At 32.8% G+C, this 23,957-nt stretch overlaps 1 protein-coding gene across 2 annotated transcripts in view; it reads right to left on the bottom strand.

The window, feature by feature from the left end:
• The window catches only part of CDH19 (cadherin 19), a 67,833-nt gene extending 51,181 nt beyond the window's left edge, over window positions 1–16,652 (bottom strand). Inside the window, exons 1-2 of one of the 2 annotated variants that reach the window (XM_031441771.2) lie at window positions 16,513–16,652; window positions 10,473–10,524 (exon numbers count right to left, since the gene is read on the bottom strand). The gene's annotated coding sequence lies outside the window, so the exon portion shown is untranslated. The remainder of the gene's footprint in view (window positions 1–10,472; window positions 10,525–16,512) is intronic. The other variant, XM_031441768.2, reaches the window with a different exon arrangement.
• Window positions 16,653–23,957: the final 7,305 nt, after the last annotated feature.

The following is a 23,957-nucleotide window of genomic DNA, read 5'->3' on the forward strand; positions in this document are numbered from 1 at the left end:
TTACCAGACAGAGGTAGGACTGGAAATCTAATTTTAAAAGCATAGAGTGTACAATGTACACTGTGTTTTACTGAATGGAAGAATGAAAATGTATAGGCATCTAATACTGCATATGACATCTGTCACTGACAGTTCATGTTATTTAAGTTGAATAAAGATCTATATAAAATTGTATTTTAATATTTGGGCTAGTCTTGAAAATAGACATAAAATGTTTTCTATCATCTCCTTTTAGGCCATCATTTTCCCTCTTATTCTAAAGATTCTTGAGATCACAAAGAAAAAGGGAAACAGTAAGACAGAATGATGGATTTAGTGGCTGTATGTGGGAAGATAAAAATTGGAGCTGGGAAACGTGGATGGGGTGAGTTTAGAAACTTAATCCTATTTGTGATCTCTTAAAAATCAAGAGAAACTTGGCAATCTCTTAAGAGTGACATTGTAACTAGAGGATTTCAAATGGCTTTCTCGGAACTGCTATCAGGAATACAGAAAGAAATGAGCGGTTACAGCTTGTATATATAAGTGAGAAGGAAGAAAGACAACTTCTGAATCAAAAATTGTAATTAACCACACACTAAACCTTTTCCCATAGACTTTGAATATAAAAGACCTTTTCTTTGTCCCATTTATAAACTCTCATTAGACATATTTTGCATATTTACTGTGGAGTTAAAAGCATATGCTGCAGTTGAAGCAACAGCGTCAGAACACCTGCATATGAGTCTCTTGAGCCCTCCTTAATACAGCAGCCTTCCGCGTTCACTGTTTGTGTGGTGTCCCAGAATATGGCATCATTCTATCCCGAGGGGCTGTTGTGAACTCTGTTCTGGAGCAGTGGGGACGGCTGTGGATTAATGAACACCATATTTGTAGTGCTAAGCATTGACAAGATTGAACCTGACCATACAAAATATTCTAGAATGAGAAGAGACAGATTCCATTTGATGAAATATACACTGGCAAATTGCTCTTTCAAAAATCTGGTATCCCACCTTTTATTCCGCTTCCACAAGCTATCAAAATATGATTTCTTCTTCTTATTTCAAGGGTAAATCTCTGAATGCCTCTGTACTGAAGATTTGCCTAAATTCCTTTCAGATCACATTTCACATTACATGTTGCCAATGCAGTTAATATGTATAGAACTTAATGACGTCTTTACCATTTTTATTTTCAAACTTTTTCTTTTGTTTTGTTTTGTTTGTTTTGGTGGGAGGGGTAATTAAGTTTGCTTGTTTGTTTTAACAGAGGTACTGGGGATTGAACCCAGAACCTTGTGCTTGCTAAGCATACACTCTACCACTAAGCTGTACCCACTTCACCATCTTTATTATTTTTGTAATCTAATTTTAATTTAGCCATTGCATGTCTATAGGCTATTTCTAACAGTTTTTTTAATGTGTGACTTCAGTAAAATATTTTCATTACAATTTTTTTTATTTTAATGTTCTTGTAAAAACATGTAACATGCACAAATATATTATTTCTAATATATATAAAAATAATACCATATTATTTCAGGAGGTAAACCCTCACATATCTGTCTGTATTTGTATATTATTGTATAATTTAAAAACACTGGAAAATCCCTGAATACCCTAAATCTATTCGTTTGGAGAAGATACACAAAACTGTTCTCACAGTTGACAAAGAAATAAGTGAATAAAAACAAATTTCAAAATTCATATTAACATAATGTTATTCGGCCATTAAATGTGGTGCCGTAGTCATTCAATGAAACGGAAATATGCTGTATGTTTCTATTTTGCTTGGTGAAAGAAAGCTGGCTAGGTGAAAGAAAGAAATTAAATACATAGAAAATAATTTCATTAATTAAAGGAAAAAAAATATGGACAAGTTCAGAGAATAAGGCCTGGAAGACTATGTCCTTAAATGCAGACAGAAACCAGCTCTGAATTGAGGAATTATAAGTAAATTAAAATACACATGCATTTCTGTGTTTTGGTTTTAATGTTTATTTAGTTAATACATATATACATATAGTTTTATAACGAATTATAAAACTATTTTACATACTTGAAGGTTATGTAGCACCATAGTGAAGATCAAGAGTTTACTGTTTCCTGACTTTATTGAGATGCAGGGTCATAAAGGCTGCACGGTGAAGAGCGCCACCTGTGGAGCAAGGATGACTATGACTAGACCACCGCCGCCACCCACTAACTGTATGACTTTGGACAAATGGCTTAACCTCTGGGTGCCTCAGTTGTGTCATATGAAAAAGGATGATAAAACGGCCTATCCCTTAGGCTTGTTATCCTGATTAAATGAGTTGATGAGCCCAGAATATTGTCTGACACTTAGTATGTCCTGTGTAAGTATTTGGAACTAACTCTATGAGAATAGTTAGCTACACATGGGTAGTAAAGATCTAATGATTTCTTTATTTCTAAACTTCAAAGTATTTAGCTATTGTTATTTCTTCAAACTACAAGCACATATAAAAACTTTATAAATGACTACTGCAGACACAGTGTAGGAAACACTGTTCCTATTGTATGTGTTCTGCATGTATCTTCAAAGGAATTGAATGTCATTATTTTTTTCCAAGCATGCTAAGTGACTATGACAAATAAATACTGTCATGCTTGAAGCAATATGTGATATTGCATGAGCATATATAGACTGAAAATGATCCCACTGTGACTCAGAACAATTATGCTTTCAAAGAAGACTAATTATGACTTAAGGGATGAAAAATATTATAATCTATGCACTTATACAGTTTGTAACTGAATCTAATTAGAAATTGTCTTTTCTATGACCTCTTCTTGGTTACATAAAGATAATTATTCCATCTGTGAAAACTTATAAAAATATAATGTATTCTGAAAGGCTTGTGGAAATCTGAAACTAAGCTCAACTAAGCCAGCTTCTCATAGAGAAAAGCAGATGGCAATTAATATAATGGCTCCATCTTCAGAAAACCATTGTGTAGGCTTGGCCAAAATAATATATCAAAAGACACACTTTGCGACAATCAGAAAGTTTCAAAGTTTAAAAAAAAAAAAGAAAAACTCCTAAAATCACGGTTTCTTAAAAAAACTACTTTAAAAATAAGATAACATATCTCTCTTTATCAATTTAAAGAAGCACGTCTAACTTCTTATATTGGGATCTAAATGTATGAAGCAAGCAAATTCTACAAAACCTCAGTGTGAAACAGCAGTAGAATGAGGCTTTTGGGGCTGTGAGTGGTAACATTACTACAGAGAACGTAGTCAGAGATTCTTTTCCTTTTTGTCTTTTAGTTTGAGAGATTATTTATAAAAGGAAAAATAATGAATGCCTTGAAATCTCTTAACAGGTCTCCTTTATTCCATAGGCATGTTTATAATTCCTCGTAGAGCAGTAACAGTGGAAGGTTACAGACTGCACCTTGAAGTCTTTATTTTTTAAATGTTATAGACACTGTCTCAATATTCATTTCAAAAAAGGTACTCTATATTTGTGTCAACCTATTTAAAACCTTGTCTACTTACTTAAATGTAGAAGCAAGGATACTACGAATGGAAAAATATTAAGTTCCTGAAATGTTCCAGCTGAAATATCTTGGGGACTCTGTATCATCTATTATTTCCAATCTCAGTGTCTACTTCTGTATTTAATTTATATTTATTTTTATCTTATTAGTTAATATAATATAAGTTTTTAATGAAATAATTTTTCTAATCAGTGCTTGAAAGCATCCACGACTCCAGGGCTTTGAAGTGGTGGTTCAATTTCTCGCATCTACCATGACAGTTTATCGCCCACCTGAAGGTGCCGTTGCATCCCAGCACTCAGATAATCACGGTCCCCAGAAAGGGATGCAATGAGTAATACAGAAACAGAACTGACAAAGCTTGAAGGCTAATTGGATTTCAAGAGAGATTTCCTGTGTAGGGAGTGTCAAAGGTGGGTTTGGAAATACTGAAGTTGAGATACCTGCAAAAATTACGAGTAAAGATTCCAAGTGGGCACTTTGTGATTCCAGACTGACAGAACTGCAATTGTTATCACGACACCCTCCCTTCCACCCCACTGCTCTAAGAAAAATGTAGCTTTAATTCTGTAGGACTTCATAAAGTACCCCTAACTTCTGGATAATTAGTAAACTGAAATGGCTATGATTGGGACATGAAATAAGGGAAGATAAAAAGGAACTAAAATCTTTTTATCACTGTGGTAGACATACTAAGGTTTATGAGTATTCCTATTTCAACTGGGCAGGGTTATGTGACTCACTTTGTTAATAAAATGTAAGTAAAGTTATGTCTATCACCTCAGAACAGAAGCAATAAAAGACCTATGGATAATTCTTTTCTCTTTCTCTTTCCTTTCTTAGGCAACCAGATGCTGTGGTTATGAGACGGTGGAGTCTCATTCAAGCTTGGGCTAATGAGCGACTGTGTGGAACTGACTACTGCACCCCCACTGACTCGTAAATATTTGTGGTATGAGATTGCTGAGAACTTGGCTAACATAGCCTAGCACCCTAATAAAATCACCAACTATATTCTTAACAGCATGATAGGTATTCCATGCATCCTCCTGTTAATCTTCCTTGTAATTCAATGAGATACTAATTATTAACTTCCACTTAAAAACAAGAGAAAGATCAAAGTGAGCTTATATAAACTAATGAGAGAAAGGAGGTCACAAAGGCCAGCTGTAGATAATGGCTGGAATGAAGACCAGTCAGAGCAACAGAAGAGATAAAAACGCCCAATCCAAAAGGACACAAGAGGTTGAACAGGGTCAGAGTTCAGGAGAAATATGATGTGCCCAGGGACAAGTACATTTGCATATTAATTTCAAAAACATTATTTCAGACAGGAGCCCAAGTTAAGTCATTTTCAAGTTAAGATATTAAGAGTAGTTAAAGGCTATAAGTCTTTGTAGCTTGTATAATTGAGTTAACTTCTTCCTGGGCATACGTCAAGCCCTGGTTTCTCTAGTTCAGTCTAGTCCTGATTTTTCTGGGTTATTTTCTCTGCAATAATAGGTACTGAATTAATTCTTCGGCCATGTAGTCACTATTTTAAAGCAAATGCTTAAAATCTTGTATCTTGAGTTTTATTTTTCTTTGTGATTTCCCCATTTTTCTGATGTATTTGGATTTGGATTTCTCAAGCATTTAATACCAGGATATTTTACATTCATGTCCACAATCTATGAAATATTAAAGTCAGTTTTGGCTATGCCATTAAAAATAAAAACTTGAAAGAAATCTTAATTTCATCACAGTTATAATGAATAACTTTTAAAATTAAGATTAGCCAAGATAATGAATTGTCTGGAAAATGTTAGTCTTTTTTTCCCCCCTGAGGTGCATAACATATGTCTTTTCTTTCTCAGGTAATTAGTTACAGTATTATTTTATTTGGAGTTATAGCTGAACATAGACATTCTCTGTTAGCATTCTCATGACATGAGGTGGCAAGCAGAAAATATTTTTGTGTTAGCTGTTTTTAGTCTGTGATGTTAATTAACATTTAAAACAATAGCACTTAACAGAAGTAGGAAAAGTAGATGTTAAATTTTTATTGTAAATAAATGTTTTACCGTTGATTTGACTTTATGTATGATTATACAAATGAAAGGTAATTAAGAGCAGTACATTCAAAAGAAAACATACAACTAAAGATAAGTCTACATTCACACCTACATACAATAGTAGTGGTAAGTTCTATATCCCTAATTAGTGAGACTAAACATTTTTTCGTAATTATTACTAGTATGTCCTTTTGGTTCCCTCTGTGAGTAGCCTCATTTATTTTTGCTAATTTTTAATTGTTTGTATTTTTCTTATTAATTTTTAGGCATTACTTACAGGTGTTGAAAAAAGTGGCTGGTTAGGCACGTACGTTTAGATTTATTCTAGTCTAGCAGTGACTTCTCATTTTCTTTTTTTTTTTTTTTTTATCTTCTGTAATTCTTAATAATTTATTTTTCTTAAGTTTGAGAACACTTTCCTTTTTAAGACTTCTCATTTTCTTTATGGTGACTTTTCTCATGCAGAAAATTTTAAATTTCAACAAAGTCTAAATTATCAGGTTTTCTTTTTTCTTTATCAGTTGTCATTTCTGTGCCATTTTAAAGAAATCAAATATTATAAACGCATTCTACTCTCTTTCTGAAAAAAATTCCAGGTTTGCATCTCATACTTCATACTTTTCATTAGTTCACATGGACATTTTAATTTTTTTAATTTGAGTCAAGGAATCAGCTTTACCTCTTATCATATGAATAGTAATTTTCAGAACATTATTTTGGATAATCCATAATTTCCTAATATATTTATAATGTCACATTTGTTACAAACTATGTTAAAGGCTCTCTTTTCTGTGCAGACTAATGACACAGTTTTAATTACTATATAAGTATTACTATTTTATATTCGCCTAGCTCTACTGGTGCTAGTATTCTTTTTTTCCTTCAAAATTAGTTGGCTATCATGGTTCTTTAGCATTTCCTATACATTTTAACATCAGCTTCCAAAATTATATGAAAAAATCTAAATATGTGGTTGACATTTTCTTGATATTAGAGATTCATTAAGGAAAATTTTGTCTCTACTTTTATCATGTTGAATATTTTCTCCGTTTTTGAGCATCTCTCCATTTATTCAGGTTTTTAAATAATCTTTCAATCTGTTTTTTCTTTTATATTTTTCCATTAAGATTTTGACCATTTATGTGAGTCATTCCTTAATACTTCAGAGCTTGTTTTGCCATTTTAGATTGCACTGATATAACAATTATACTTTTTAGATTGATGATAATACATCTTTCTTCTTCCTTTTTTTGTATCTAACATATTTTCTGAACTCTCCCATTAGTTCTAATTGTTCTTTTATTCTGTATGAGTAATAGTAATTCTATTTCTTCCTTTCTAACCACATCTGCCTTGACCACTAACCCAACTCCTAAATCCTAACCTCCTAATGATTACCTGACTGACAGGTTCAAGAAGAATGAGTAGAATTATTATGGATGGACACTTGTATGTTCAGTCCTGTGGATTTCCACTTGCAATTTCAAACCCAGAGCCTATAACCACACACTTAATCTGAGTGCAGGAGAAGACAATTTGAAAAATTAGGGGCATATAGAATGCAGTGGGCAGCAGACAAGGGCTTTCCTATTTCAACAACGCCAAATAATAAATAATTTAAAAGTACATAATGTGCATAAGTACATACACACACACAATTCTAAAATTCTCACTTTCCCCCCTATTTTCACAAGGAAAAACTGTTGGTGTTTAAACACTGAGTGGCTATATATTGTTGGGTTTGTCATATTTATTTTATTAGGCTATGTTACTTTCCATTCATAGTTTTTAAAGAATTTTTGTTATGAATATGTCTTTTTACTAACTGAGATTATGAATTGATATTTCCATGTTTCTTTCTTTTAGTCTGATCTCATAATGTGTAGAACAGAGTAAACAGAATCAATAATGTTAAGGCATCCTTGCATCCTAATGTATACAAACAACTTTGTATATACGTGTGTTATGTATATAATACATAATAAAAAAAATGTAACATAAAATCTGTATAAGTAATATTTTCACATGTCAATATGATATATTTGTAGGTAGTATAAATATATAGAATATACATTATAAGATAATATAATATAGCATATGGGATATATATAGCACATGATGTTTTCCAGCTAATATCATATGCAGAATTATTCTGCTGTTTCTTCTCGATCCTGTCCTAGTTTGGCATTGGAATATGTTATCTATATAAATTGAGGAACTTTCATTATTTGGATTGCTATCTTACATTGTATGAGAGTGGACTTATTGTTAATTAGTCCCAAGTAGATACTATCTTTACCACTGGTTAGATCTAATTAATTTTTAATTTTTATGAATAGAACTAATCAAAGTTGCATTACAAACACACACACACACACACACAAATTGTGTCTAAACAAGTAGAATATGGTGTTTATTTCCAAACTCCTGCTCTATGTGTGTATGTGGTGGGGGGGCTGGTGTTTGGGATTTACGTGGGTTGAAAACTAAAGTGCAATTCATGCAGATATACCACTGAAATACTGATAAGAAAATACAACATATACCTTAGGTTTCCTTTATTACCAACCTAATCCTAATAAATTCACAGCTTTTAGATAGTCTATAACAAACAAATAATGATTTTCAATGCTAACAAAAACTAAAAGACAAATTTAGGAATCTAAAATTTTTAAACAAAGTATGATGAATAAGGTACACTTTTAAAAATTTCATAAACTTTGAAATAAATCACAGCAGTTTCACAAAACCATCAGAGTTGGAAACTCCACAATTACACAAAGTGAGGCATTTTTCAACAAAAGCATTGTTTCAAATAATTATAAAACATTATTACTTATTTTCATCATATAAGTATCTGTTGAATTGAACTTATATATCACTATAAAGACAAGATAAAGGAAAAAGTATTTTTCTGATTACCATCAACACATTCTACTCTCCCAAGAATTTATTACATTTATTTATTTTGTCCTAAATTTCCATTGTGAAGATATTATTTTGCTTTTCACTCGTTGAAAACCTTTTTAGCCACTGCTTACTACAGTAAATACACAGTTGTGCTCTATCTGACAATTTTTGCTGATGTTGTATTAGTAGCTACATTAAGCCTAGTCAAATATATCAACCGAATGTTCCTTCCGCCAATTATCAGTTGTTTCTGGTACATCTTTATAACTATAATATCTATAAATTTATTCTTCCATCAAAAGCAATACTTAGTAAGCACCACTGCCAAATGGTGTGGAAAATATGATTTTGTTATTGAAAAAGGCATAATATAAACATGATTTTTTAGAGCCCCAAATTTTAGTGAATGAAAAAAACAGTTTAACGTCATACACTCTATTTCACTTGTGTATGTGTTTGTGTTTGCACAGAATCAATGCAGAATTTAAAAATTCATAAAATAGCACCACAGAACCACACAGTAAAGGATTCAGATGAACTAGGTGAGATATTAAAATCATTCCAGTAAAAGCACTTTTTTGACAATAGTAGTTATAATTATTTAAAAGTATGAACATATGTGACAATACTATTATTAATTTAGCTGATAACATTTTCTCTACTTTAAAATTTTTACTGCACATGCAGAAAATCCCTCAATCTTTAAATGTGTAAATTAAACAATAACTTGATTAGTTCAGTTCTTCTATTTCTGGGAAATAATTTGCACATCCTATTTTACATTAGAATTAACTGAAAAGCTGGGTAAAATGTAGGTTTTCCACTCCACAGCTTCTGATTCACCAGTTAGATATTTTTAACAAGCTCCAAAGGTGATTCTACAGCAAACAGTCTGAGGACATTAACGACCTCCTCCTCCTCCTTTTCCTCCTACTCATCATCTTGTCTAACAAATACTGACTGCTTACTCCGTGATTATAATTATACAAAGAGTATGCCATTCTTTAATTGATTTGTCTTACAACAATTCCTTGGTGCGTGTTCTATTATTGTTGCTGTTTTATAAATGCAGACAATGAGCAGATGTGAGTTAACTAGCTTTGCTTTAGCCATGTAATAATTGGTGGGACTGGAGTTAAATCCAGGGAGCTTGTTTCCTTCAGAGTGGGTACCCTTAACCAATGTGCTGGCAGGATTCTGGAATATGGATGCCAGTTTGGAAAAGAAATATATATGCAGATATTGGTCAGGGTTTCTTTTTAAAGCAGTGGTTTCCAAACTTTCATATTTTATACTCCCATCAGAAAAAAAAAATGCTTAACGTGGACTCCAACATTTATATATGTATTTATATACTAATTATTTACTTCTACAACATTTACCTATATAGGTATTTCATAAAACACACCGAAAATTGAAATGCAAAAGAATGAGGTAAAGTATCAATACAAATAGAATTTTTTCTGTTTTCCCATAGCTCAGCTGATGGTCTCATGCATGCCCTGTGCTATAAACACCTATCAGGAGACTGCTCCGCGAGGTGGAGGAGCACTACGTGGCCATTCAGAATGCTCCAAGTCCGTATCTCCCACTTCACCCTGATTTTCCCTCTCTCCAAGATAATAATTTGCTCTGGTTCTCAGACTGACTTCTACTGTATAGCCCTGATTATGTAGTAGTAACTTTCTGGTTGCCAAATTATATCTAGAATAGATGGTTCTCATAAATAACAAAGATGAAGAATATGTAATAGTAGACAAAGGTATGCCATGAAGCAAAGAATTAAATAAAAACAACTGTATAATTTCCCTCTGGTCCTTTTTCTTATATTATTTATTTAAACCCTTATTAATAATATTTAATTAATGCTAACCATTATGAGAATCTATATAAAAAGTAAAGATTTGCATGAATGTAAAGATAACAACAGCATGGCACTAATCAAGGTACTTAAACAGGCTCAGATGGAGTTTCTCCAGCTGCAAAATGAGATAACCCACCTGACCTCTATGTATGCCGAGATCAGTCACAGAAAAAGATCGGGAACTGTACCTGGAACATATCAAATGTCCAAAAAAGGTAGTTAGTATTATGCCATAAAAACATGTCACTTATTTAAATATTTATAATCACAGATTTCTTCGGAGCACTCTAATTAATCTGTTCTTAGAGTGCATGAGAGAATTACTAGTCAGTCTCCATCACTACAGGAATCAAAAATCAAAGGAGTGACTGTCAACATGAATGCTGTTAAATCATGGAAGAAAGAGTTCCTTCCAAGACAGGGCAACAAAAAGTAGGAAATACTTCCTGCAGACTGTCTACAAATGATTTCAGGTTTATACACCCAAGGCTAATGTGTGCAGCTTCTACTATGTGAAATGTCAGGTGTTGGCAAGGGACAGGAGGAGAACTGCGCTATAGTTATGAGACCTAAGATACTTTGTAGATAGATAGGATCAGAACGTTAAAACCATTCCCTTACAGTGCCATTGTCACAACTAAATATAGATTTAGAAAAGTTGATTCTATTAACTTGTAAGTTGAAATATATCTACCTAACTCCCTTCCAATTTTCTTTAATAAAGAAACATATATCCTCAAGTAAAAAGCTGTAATATTTGGGGGTCTCTAAATCAATCACCTTAGTCATTGTCAGAAGAATATCTAATGCAGTCCACTCTTATGGCCACTTTTTAAAAAAAGGTGTGGGAATGGTTAAAGGTGAGTTTGAGAAAATCTCTTAGAAAGTAGGATAACAAGGAATGGATATAGATAATTGGATAGAAAACATCAGAAAATAAGAGGATTAATTCAAAAGACACAACATCCAAAAGTAATCTCAAAGAAATGGAGGGGAAATATTGTTACAGAATAAACGTGCAGTCTCTGTCTCCACATCTAATCTACAGAAAAAGTGCAAATCTGGCTGGCTTTCCCCCTAGTACTACAATGCAACCAGTCCATGGAGATCAAGAGGGATCCCCTTTATTTCTGTAACAAAATTCAATAAATACTTTTCTCTCTCTCTTTTTTCTTTTGGAGATTAACTGTACAGTGGCATGGCACATTGTTGCCTTCACCATAACTACGCTTCCTTTTAAAAATTTTCCCTTTATTTGGCTTGCAAAGCTCCACACACTTTTGTGTTTCTCTTCCACCTCAAGAATCTGTTTCATTTTATTGATCTATTTCTTAAATTCTGAAGTTCCATTCTTGAGAAACCTTTTTCTTTCATTCTATCCATTTATCTCCTGATTTTGTGGCTTTGGTTAACAGCTGTAGAGCGGAGCAACACAAAGCAGTCTGTACAATCCATGTGCATCTCTTTCCTGATCCATAAACCTACTTTCCAAGAGACATTTCAGTGTCCAAGTCCCACATAAAAATAATTATGCTTTATTCCTCATTTCACATACTCACTGTGTTATTTCTTTCACTGAATGAAACCAGCCTCCAATCTAAAACTCTCACTTGAGTAAATCTACTCTATAAAATGGCACACCATTTTAACAGATTAATGTGTGTGGTTTTAAAATGATCGAATGAGTATATATATGTAAATTTGAAATTTGTTCATAGACAAATATATAGACACACATACGTGTATATGTATATACGTGCACGCTTGTGTATAAACACATATGCTTCTTTATTATAAGCCAGTAAATTTGGAGTAAAATCCTGATATGCCTACAGAATTGTTATATTCTGTAGTCAATGGATAAGGACAGAAAATAAATAACCAAAGAGAAACCAATGTTTTTAAATGGCCCCAAAGATGACAGTCCAAATTAGAAGAAGGGGATTCACATTCAGTTGAAAAGCTACATTGTGGCCCTTTTATTTTTCATCTAACACCTTTGGAGAAAGTGTTACATTTTTCTTTACTAATTCAAGACCAATTTCAAGCACTGTCAAAAAGTATTTGCTTAATGACAAACAGTACCATTAAAATTTCAAACAAAAGATGCATCCATATCTTTTTCTCTTTATCTTTTTTAGTGTTCAGGTTATATCTTCTATTTATTACTGAATCTGATGGTATTATCTATTTATCAAAGGAGGTCACAGATGCTCCACTACAGATTTTTAAGAATAAAATAGATGGCAAGCTCTTGAAAACAATTTAGCTATAATCCAACTTAAAGGCAGAAAAATGGCGACATTTTCCTTTCCTATGATTTATGTATAATTTGCTCATTTTCACAGGAATGACATTTCTAAATTTTGCACTTAGAGAAAATTACCTAGGTTATTTTTAGCTGTAACTGATGCACCAAAATTATTCCCACTTTAATGAACTACCATGCTAATTTACAAAATTCATTTACCATGAAAATTCTTAGAATAAAGAAACAGATAAAATGTACTGATCTTATATACTGACACGTCACTGTCCTATAATAACATTTCAAACTTGACTTGCTATGCCAAGGCAGAGTCTCTGAAAATTATGTTTTGCTTTAACTTTAAGACATCTTTTGATGATTCTGAATATTTTTTACTACCTTTCACAGTATTTCTCTCGAAGGCGAACTGTTATGTTGCTCATTTGTCTGTTTTAAGTAAGGTAGACTGTTTCCAATATCTGAGTGGAAATAAAGATTTGTTCCCAGGATTTGTATCTTAGCTTTTCTTCTGGTTATGATGGTCTCTATCCATTTTGATGGCCAGTGGCTACCTACCTGCATTTCTGCCTTTTTGACTCAAGTATACACTCATAGCTATGTCCTGAGAAAAAGCATCAAAGTTGCCTACATGCCAGTCTTGGGGGAATCTTTTCGGGTTACTAATTTCTTTTTTTTTTATTTTTTAAAATTTAAATTTAATTTGTTTTTTAATTGTTAGTTTTTTTTTTTCAGGTGGAGAGGAGGTAATTAGGTTTATCTATTTATTTACTACTTTTGGTGGAGGTACCGGGGATTGAACCCAGGACATCATGCATGCTAGGCAGGTGCTTTACCACAGAACTATACCCTCCCCCTCAGGGTACTAATTTCATGACGGATGTTATATATTTCTATGGACTTATCTCTGCAGTTATTGAAATCATGTTTTTTTCTCCTGTAGTCTGTTAGCATGGTGATCTCCACTGAATGATTTTTGAGTATTAACATAAGCTTGCATTCTCAAGCTAAACTTTACTTGGTCATGGCATATTATTCTTTGCATTGTTGCATTTTTTTTTTGGATAATATTTTAAGGAATTTTGTTCTTCCTTCAATATTTGATAAATTTATTACAAAAACCATCTGGACTTGGAGTTTGTCAGAATTTAATTTATTTAATAAATGTTGGGTTATTTACATTTCATATTTTATCAGGTCTATTATGGAAGAATATAAAACACAGACTTTTCTATAACACAATATTAAGATATATAATTCAGTGGAATCCAGTGCACTCAGTTGTACAGCTACTAAAATTCTAGTTTCACAGTACTTAACACTTAAAATGAGTACAGGATAATCACTAAGCACTCACTCCCAGTAACACCTCTTCCACCCAGCCTCAGATAACCATCCACTTGGCTGTTCTAGCCTTTAACTGTTTCTCTTAGAGTCTGACAAAGATGATTCTGAGACTTTTTCTCAGTTTCTTGATGTTTATGTGGAAGGACAGGCTGTTGAAGCTGCCTATAGCTGCCATTTTCCCTTGATTTCTTAACTTTAATTTCAAAAAGAAAATTGATTTTTGTGAAAAGGGAGTTTTTAGAGCATGTTAGCTGGATTCTTTCAATTGAATGGTGGTGAGAAACTCTCTAATGGAATCAGTCTTAAAAAAAAAGGGTCAAACATCTTTCCAGTCATTATGGTAAAAGTAGCTCATTCATTTCTCAAATCTGTGAGCTATCAAGAAAGAAAGGACTCATATAGGTTACTAAGTTCCATATTTGTTTATGTTTCATCCTCAATCTGTTATGCCAAAGCAAAGATACAGATATTGGAAGATCATGGTTATTAAAGCAAGTCATCATGACAACAAAATATAAAAGTTCTATTTTCTCATATTCATCAGCATGGTTCTCAAACATTAGGTCAGTAGCAATAAATCCCAGTCAAAAGAAAGGTTTATGAAAAGATCAATATGTTCTTTTAAACTGTGTAACATATTTATTTCTATTGCATTGCTACTCAATAACATGTTAAATACTACTTTATAACACTTAGAATGTTTAAAGGGTACATGTTGAGTAGCAAAAAATTCAGAATCAATTTATATTTACTTACTGATTATCATTTATTAAGTTATATGCAGCCAAATTATGACAAATTCATGAAAGACAGGCCAGGTTTCTTAAGAATACATGGAAGGCATTTGTGCACATCATTTTAAAGCATCTTCAACTAATGAAAATTTAGTTGAATTATTTAAATAACTTCCTGGGGATAAATACCTTAGAAAGATTCCCAAGGGGAAAACAAAACAATACAAAAAAACGAAAGTGGGTAATATACGCTTTAAGAGTCTACAAATTTGTGTAAAAGTGCCTATGTGTTTAAGCATCAAAAGGCACAAGTAAAGAGCATACTAAAATTGAAACTGTAAAAGGCAAACATAGCTTACAAAATGACCTGGTTCATTTCAGTCATTGTTAAAAAGCCTTTGTAAAGTAGAAAACACATATAAATAATACAAGATCAAACAATTTCTAGATTTCATAAACTGGTTATTTTTAAAAATTGAATAAATCTAGATTTTAAATTTTGCAACATTCATTATTTTTTTAAAATATTTTTATTGGTTACAATATTTGGTAAACAGAAACGTTCAGATTATACTGCAATTTAAATACTTTCAAACTAAAAATTTTAAGTATGTGTATTTTCATACTAGTGGTACTTAAACATTTAAAGTATCTAGACTTTGGAATAAAGAATATTAAATGAATGTATTAATTTATTGTATTACTTGATATTGCAAATGGATCCAAAATATAAATATATATTACTAAATTTGCAAAAATTTTATATAAATAATGTCTTCTCTCCAGATACATTAATTTAAAAAAACTCATAAACTTGTTAATTTAAAAAAACCTAAAATATGAATTTATATAACCTAGAGAAAACATTTGCCATTCTATTTATGTATTTTTGTTGTTAACCTCTTTTGTTTTTTTCATGTGCTAGTTACAGATTTATTAAATCTTTTTGGCTAATTTACACTAAAATCTTTTATTTAAAATTATGATTCAATCAAATTATTTGTTAAAAATTAGAAGTGAAATAATACTAAATGTCTTACACATTTTGCATTTTCTTAAGTTTTATATATTTGATATTTGATGAATTAGCCTTATTATTTCATTTAGTGGATATATGGATTGCAAATTAATGTGTACATGTTTGGATGTGTATGGGTTTATATTTATAATATGCTCAATATCTCACTTTTATTAGCATTATTTTTATAACATTCTTAATTACTTAAGCTTTCTCACCTTAAGAATTTTCAAGAGTCAATAGAAAGTTTGATAGCTGAAAAAACTTGCCAAGAGGAAGAAAATAAAATAGTAATATTTCAACATTAGTAATAGATTGCCCTTCAAAGAAACATCTAGTTTTACTCAGATATGTGGAAAGCTGCATAGTAACATTTAACTAAGAAATAATTTACTATAAAAATATTTACTCTGTAAATAAATATTTTTCTTATATCTTTAAGATTGGTAACTTTACTGCTCATAGCATCTCATAGCACAGAGGTAAATACATTAAAAAATTAAGAAATAAAATCCTGGAGAAAGAAAAAGATGCAAGAGTCCTACATTCCTCCCAAGAAACTTAACTTTTCAAATGTTCTAAATATCAGCATCTTTTATTTTTCTCAGTCTGAACTGCAGAGGTGGAGAATTGCTCTTACCAATCTTTGTTTTAGAGAATGTTCAATATACGTGTCATAGTTTAAAATTTTTTAGAATTTTTTTCTTTATGAAGCATAAAGTAGCAAAGAGTTTTTCAACTACTTTTTGGTCCTATCTTCATTACAAAGTAATTTATATACTCAGTACATGCCTGATTATCAAATTCTTACCTGTGTATCTTCAAGTTCAGTGAGTTCTGAAGAAACTGAAATTCAAAATTCTCGTGAAATGCATGAGGAATAGTAGGAGAGATTGTTCTGAGTTTTGCTTCACAGGCCTCTCACCAAACCTTACATGTGCCACACTGCTCTGAGCCCAGACGCTTGTGCTTTTAGTACCAAGACCCTCAGTATGTCACTGCTTACTGAATGCTATTTTGGGTTTCTGAGTAGAGCCGTGAACACTGAGCCTTTGTGCAAAACATCATAAGGGCACTCTGATGTCCGTTCATAGTCTGGGATTCAAATGCAGACAACTCCAGCAAGTTGTATGAGCTGATTTTTTTTTTCTTTATTTTTCCTAACAACGAGCAAAAAGAAAATAAAGTACTTATTGGCTTGTGGTGATAAGGAGGGAATTCAACTTATGTAAGAGAATTCTGCAAGTGGAAAGGACATGCCCTCTACTTGAGGATTCGCTGATGAAACAAATGATCAGTTTAAAACAGGCACAAAAGTTACTAAAAAGAGAAGAGCTTTTTTACTGTGTGTCTATGCCTTCTGGCTGCTCCTTAATTCAGTCTTCCTGCTCAGGAATCAAATAAAATACAGAAAGAGAGGGCAATGTCTAAATTATAATCCTCATCTTTTCCTTTATTTTATTACCAAACTATAATTATTGTATTAAGTTTATAATTAGATTTATAGTTATCATTACTTATAATGAAATACATAATATTATACTCTATATTGTTTACCCAAGCTGCTTTTTGTTAAAAATCACTTTTGAAACAAATCAGAGAAAAGTTAAGAAGTATGAACAGTGTCTAACACTGTGATGTCTATAAAATTTAATGTTTTTATGGTTTACATATGTGATTGTTGTGAGGAGACAGCCCCAAATTTTAAAAATATACTTGAGCCCTGCAGTACTGGGAGTATACTGCACGTTTATTTTCTTTTTTATCATAACAATGGGAGGACAGTAGGAAAGGGATTACATACAACTAATGTTAGAACTAAATAGATTACATGATGTCTGATTCATGCTTACTTCATTTTTGAATTTATAAAAACCAAATTGCATTGGTTACCATTTGCTAAATAAATGTTAGATGTCTCTGCAACATGCAGCAAAACCAAACAAAACTAAGTGTTTTTCCCCCTGCAAGTTACTCTTTTTTTAATTTTGCTAAGAACAATTAACATGAGAGCAATCCTCTCAACAGATTTTAAAGTGCATAGTACAGTATTGTAAACTATAGGCACAGTACTGTACCGCAGATCTCTAGAACTTACTTGTCTTGCAAAACTGAAACCTTCTACCCACTGAACAACAGCTCCCCATTTTCACCTGCTCCCAGACCCTGTCAACCACCATTCTACTCTCTGCTAAGAGTTTGACAAATTTAGACACTTTATATATAAGTGGACTCACTCAGTATTTATCCTTCTGTGAATGCAGTATCTCACTTGCATAATGTCCTCTAGATTGATACACCTTCTAGCGTTTGTGTAAGAATCTAACATTTTATGGGATATTGCTTCCTGCCTTGGTACAGCGTCCACCTCCACTTTGAATTGCAATTACACTTTTCAACCTAAAAGCCTAGTGTTCAAAAAGCCCGAAGGCTTATCTTAAGGCATAAGGGAGCAAAGTGTGGGTCAGCATTGTCTATGCCAATTGTTAGAATACCAGTAAAAGCACAATCAGGACTGTAGAAACTCCACTGAGACAGGATTAAACTCTGTAAAAAACGTCCATGTTTATGTTGAAACTACATATTTATGTAGAATACCATTAACACAATTTTTGACTTCATTAAAAGTAAGATCCGGTCTAAAGCACCTAAGTAAAGTGTCCAACTAGGTTTGATTTTAATGCAGGCACAAATACTATAAATTACTTAAGAAATGCACTTTTGTCATGAGGAGAAAAGTCTTTTCCAGCTGTAGGAGGGAAAAGAAATTTTGAATAGTTGATGGAACATGGCTGTATAAGAATGGAGAGTCTCAGAATTAAGTACAGCGCTGGGAGAGCCAAAGCCATTACACTAAGGGTTACGGGAGGTCTGCACACCACAGAACAGACGTTAAAGGGGGGTGGACAATTCCAAGACACAGATGCTGTTTCATAACTACACAGAAACATTCTAGTAAACAATCATCTGCTTTCACATGCAGTCCGGGGGAATTCTATAAATGTCATCGGCCAGCAGGCTGAGGAAAGAGCACAAAGTTTCAGAGGCATTCAAGCCAGGACTGAACTGAGTTAATCTAAATAAAGATTTGAATTCAAATATTACAATCCATCTATGCTCTGAAGAGCCATCGATTTCTTTTTCTAAAATAAAGATAATTAAGGAATAGAAATCTATTAAGTTAACGGCAGACTGGACCAGCTAATGAAGTTAAGATCTAACAGCAGGCAGAAAGAAGACAAAAGCCAAACATTACTCAGGTTCTGACCCATCCCTTGAGACAACCCTTTAATCAGAAAGTTTAGGTCTACCTACATCATAGCACAGAGTATCCAGGTGACTTTAATTAGATATTTAGTCTTCGTCCAATCAGCTGTGTTCTGGATGGTAGGATCTAAGGTCTACGTCCTGATCTCTGTAATCCTGGAGCATACTACTTCTCAAACAAAAATTGTATTCATAAGCGGTTTTGAAAAAAATTTTAATATATTAAAATAGAAATAATCAAAAATATATTAACTGTATATATCACTGTATCAATTAGGATTATTTTGGCTGCCATATAGACAACAAAACCAAACCAAACAAAGTCCAAAAGATAGAGACGTGTGACACAATGGATTTAGGGTTAGTCGGACCCAGTGGTTTCTCACTGCAATCAGTTATTTGGGTTTGTTTGCTCTCCTCAAGAGTAAGTAATTTTCTTTTTTCAAAGTGTGCCCAATAACTTCATTTTTTTCTTATTAACTTAGATAATCATTTGTCTGAATCTGAACAAATTATGACAAAGAGAAAAGCTTAGAACTATCAAGCCATTCCTGCACCTGGGAATAAGAACCTTTTGGTAGAGAAACAGATTAATTTAATCAAATCAGGGCTAGACTGTTGAATCCTGTTGGTGACAAACAGTATTCACTATAGACATGTGTGGAAAATAGGTTTTTAAAAAGCTAAAAATAAAAATAATTTTTCCATGAGTGCTCTTTAGATGTTATTCTTTTCTGATAGTCCAATTTGATGCATTTTGTTTTTTAAAATCATGAGCCTATATTACAATGATAAATAGAAGAAAATAAAATAAAATGCATAATGATAAAAAATAACAATGAAATACTAGGTAATCCATATACTTCAAACAATGCCAAAATTCTTTTTCCTTAAACTCAGTAAAACTTGGCTCCCATTTAAGAAACATTTATTGAATATGGCAACATTTTGTATGGTCTTAGATTTATCTTTTAAATCCTAGCTGCAACAGCCATTAATTTGATATAGCTAAAATGCATATGTTCATATATATGTTCCCATTTTCTTCTTTTATTTTTCTTTTATTTTCTGTTTTGTTTTGTTATTTTTTTTTCCATGTGAGCAGACCTTGCTCTCTGGAGCTTAGCATCTAAGGAATAATTTTGTCTAATTAAACTACAACATAAAACCCTATGATAGAGTAAATTGACTTGAAAAAATACAGAAATAACAAAAGTCCCTGTTGATTAAAACTGTATTTTAGTAATTGGTAATACATAAACAATTTAAAATACTGGAATTCAGAACCCCAGAAATGCGAAATTATCACTATTGACCCCTGGATCTTGATGCATCCATCTATCTGTAAGTCATCTATAATCTTTACTTTTGCAAGATGCTGTGTTAGAGGTTATAGTTACACAAAGACAAGTAAGACTCTGAGCAACCATTTCTTGAAAATGAAAAGCACAAATCATTTTAAAGGATCAGACAGGATGCTTAACGAAATGAAATAAAACAAAATGAAAATCCAATAGAATCACTTCGGAAAAGAGGAATGTCAACCTCCACTGAATATGTGATGAAATGTGTTATTTAATCAAGAGCTGGTCGTGGGAGAATTTTAGAACATAACAGCTTGTTTGCAACTGAGCTGTAAGGTCCAACTCGATGTCCTGACTATTGTTTAAGTTTCCTGAAATACAGTGGTAACGTTAAGACATTTCTCAATTTATGAAAGATTTTGCATGTATCTATTAACAGAAAAATTCCGCTTAAATGGCATATTTTTAAATCAATGAAAACTAGTCATCAGAAATTAGTAGTGTTTTAATATAAGTTAAATGACGATCTTCGTCATTTACTTAATAGTAATTAGATGACAATCACAATCTGCAAATTCAGAAGCTGATGTGACAAATCTGCTCAGCTTTCTGTCTTTTAAAACAGAAGTTTTATTAGGATACAGCCACCTTCATTTATTCATATTGTCCAAACTGTGGCTGTTTCCATGCTCTGATGGCAGAGTTACGTAGTTGCAACAGGGACTCTTGACCCACAAATTCTAAAATACTTATTATCTAGCCATTTACAGGAGAAGTTCACGAACTTCTGCTTTTATTCACGTGATGTAGTAACTTTAAGTTAATATTTATAGCATAGTTTACTTAAAATTAAATTACACATATTTGACTAATAGATAAATACATGTTATAAACACATCCATAAAATATACAAAAATCTACATGGTAAAAATCATCTTTTTCTACATTATCTTGCCTGTCAGTGGGTCAATGAATTAATATAGTTGAATAAAATGTTTGTCTCTTAAAACAGAGCTTAAATATTTTATATTTACTTACATATATACATTAAGGTTAATTATATATATATTAGTGTATATATAAACATATATATTTATGTGTGTGTATATATATATATGTTTATATATACAGGGTGTCAAGGCATTTTCTTTGAAATACTATCCTAAGAATGGGTCTCTGCATGTTTTTCTATAAAACACAGTCGTCATGTGTCTATGTCTTCCAGTTTGTTCCTTAAGAAGAAGGACTTAAAAGAAACATGTGAAGACATACAGTTTAATGTAACTATTTTAAAGAGATAGTTTAGGTGAACAGTGAAACTGAGTAGAAAGTACACATCATTTCCATGTTCCCTCTGCCCCTACAAACACGGAGCCTCTCCAATTGTCAACATCCCCCACCAAGTGGAACATTTGTTGTAACTGATGAACGTACAGGGATACATAATTATCACCTAAAGTCCACAGCTGACATTAGGATTTACTCTTGGCGCTGTACATGCTATGGATCTGGACAAATGTTTGGACATGTATTCACCATTACAGTATCCTTTAGATTGGTTTCACTGCCCTCAAAATCCTCTGTGCTCTGCCTGTTCACCCAACCCTCCCCTTAACTCCTGGTAACCAAGTGATCTTTTTAATGTCTCTATAGTTCTACCTAAAGTTTTACAAAATGCCATACAACTGGGATCATAACATAAGTAGTCTTTTCAGATTGGCTTCTTTTACTTATAATGTTGATTTACGATTCCTCTATGTTTTTTTCATGGCTTGATAGCTCATTTTTTTAATCCCCAAATAATATCCCACTGTTTGTCATTTGACCCCCTGAAGGACATCTCTGTTGCCTCCAAGTTTTAGCAATTATGAACAAAGCTGCCATAAACATCCGTGTATAGGCTTTTGTGTGGACATAAATTTTCCCTACTTGGTTTCAGTGATTAGTTTTCATATCAATTTTTAAAATGCTTTTATTCATACCCTTCCACAGCATTTTAACACCTTGCTTTTAATGAGCATTTCTACAACAGTCATCTTAGGTTTAATAGAAAAATAATGGCTTGTACTTTTCAGACATATTTCATTTGTTATATTTTGTGAAACTATGTTTTCAATAATTACAAAACCTGGCATAAATAGTTTTGCAAACAAACAGAGCTGACTTTTTGGAAGAATATATTTGTATGGTTGAGAGGAAAAGGGTGCTCATATATTAGAGAGTATCATGGAAGGTCTGTTTTGCAGAAGTGGGAAGTTTCAGTTATTCCGTTTTACAGTACAGATGGAGTGACTGTGCTATGATAGAAACTATACATACATAATCATATTTAATCCTTACCACATTCCTGCCACGTAGTTCTGTGTCCCCCGCCCTCCTCTACTTTACATTTGAGTAAATATGAGACAAAAAGCAGAGCAAGGTCAGAGAACTTTTTTATACCAAAGCTTGTATTGTACTCTCTATAACACATTCCCTCTTTACCGAAGAAAACTTGAACAATTTTTAAAAGATACACTTCTTTTAAAAACATGATCAGCAATTTAATTTAATAGTATTATAATAGCCATGATCTGTAAAGCAGTAAAACTAAGCATATAAGCACTTAAACTAGGGTCCTTTCTTCCTTTATTGACTCCTTTTTTTTGTCCTTCCCAAGGAATTTTTGAGCATCTACCATTTTTAGGCATCTGTCTTAGTGCTGGAGGTACACTCACGAATGCTACAGGAAAATAGCCCCTATCTGGATGAAGTTCACGTTCTAGTTAAAGGACACAGTGAATACACAAGGTAAATTAGTAAAATATATACTATACTTGATAAAAGTGCCGAGTCGAGGCATAAAGCAAGTGAGAGTGGTAGTTAGCATTGTCATGGGGTAGGAAGCACAAAATTTTATACAGAAGGTTCAGGAAAGGTCCAGCTAAGGAGATACATGGCTAAGATGAAGGAGTGAGAACTGAAGTCACCCAGCCGATGACCAGCTTAGGTCACACAAAACTGTTAGCCAAAAATGCTCAGGGAACATCAAGGCATCCTCATGGCTGGAGTGCAGAGAAGTGGAAAGTAGCAGAAGGTGACGTGTGTGTGTGTGTGTGTGTGTGTCTGTGTGTGTGTGTGTGTGTGTGTGTGTGTGTGTGTGTGTGTGTTCACTTGTGCACAAGGGGGCAGATTTTATGACCGTGCTGACAATTCTGGGTTATTCGGTTTTTAGAACACGTGAGATGGGAAGCCAATGGACAATTTCAAACGTAGGGGGATGTGATCTCACTTACATTTTAAAGAACCAGTCTAGTTTGTACATTAAGATTAGGATGTCAGGGGTCATGATGGATAAAGAGGTAAAAATGTTAAGGGCTATTGTAAAAATCAGCATCTATCTTCTGGATTATAGTAAATTGATGAAGCGGAGATTCGTCAGGCAATTTGGGTTGTAAGGAAAAGAGATTCACTGTCGTTATGTTCGAGGAGACGTTCATGGGAGTAAAGGAAGAAGAGCCACGGCAGGGTTATAAGATAACAGTGAAGGCAGTGGTGGGAGCTCATGGTTTCCATGTTAGGTCTCCAGAAATGACTCAGCTCCAATTAATATTATATGATGTCATTAGCTTCCTCTCTGTGTATGGTTTTCTCTCCATCAGAGTTTCTGCTCTTTATAATTCATCTTATTTATGGTTGATTGTTA

Source organism: Camelus dromedarius, chromosome 28, assembly GCF_036321535.1.
Source record: "Camelus dromedarius isolate mCamDro1 chromosome 28, mCamDro1.pat, whole genome shotgun sequence".
Taxonomy (NCBI): domain Eukaryota; kingdom Metazoa; phylum Chordata; class Mammalia; order Artiodactyla; family Camelidae; genus Camelus; species Camelus dromedarius.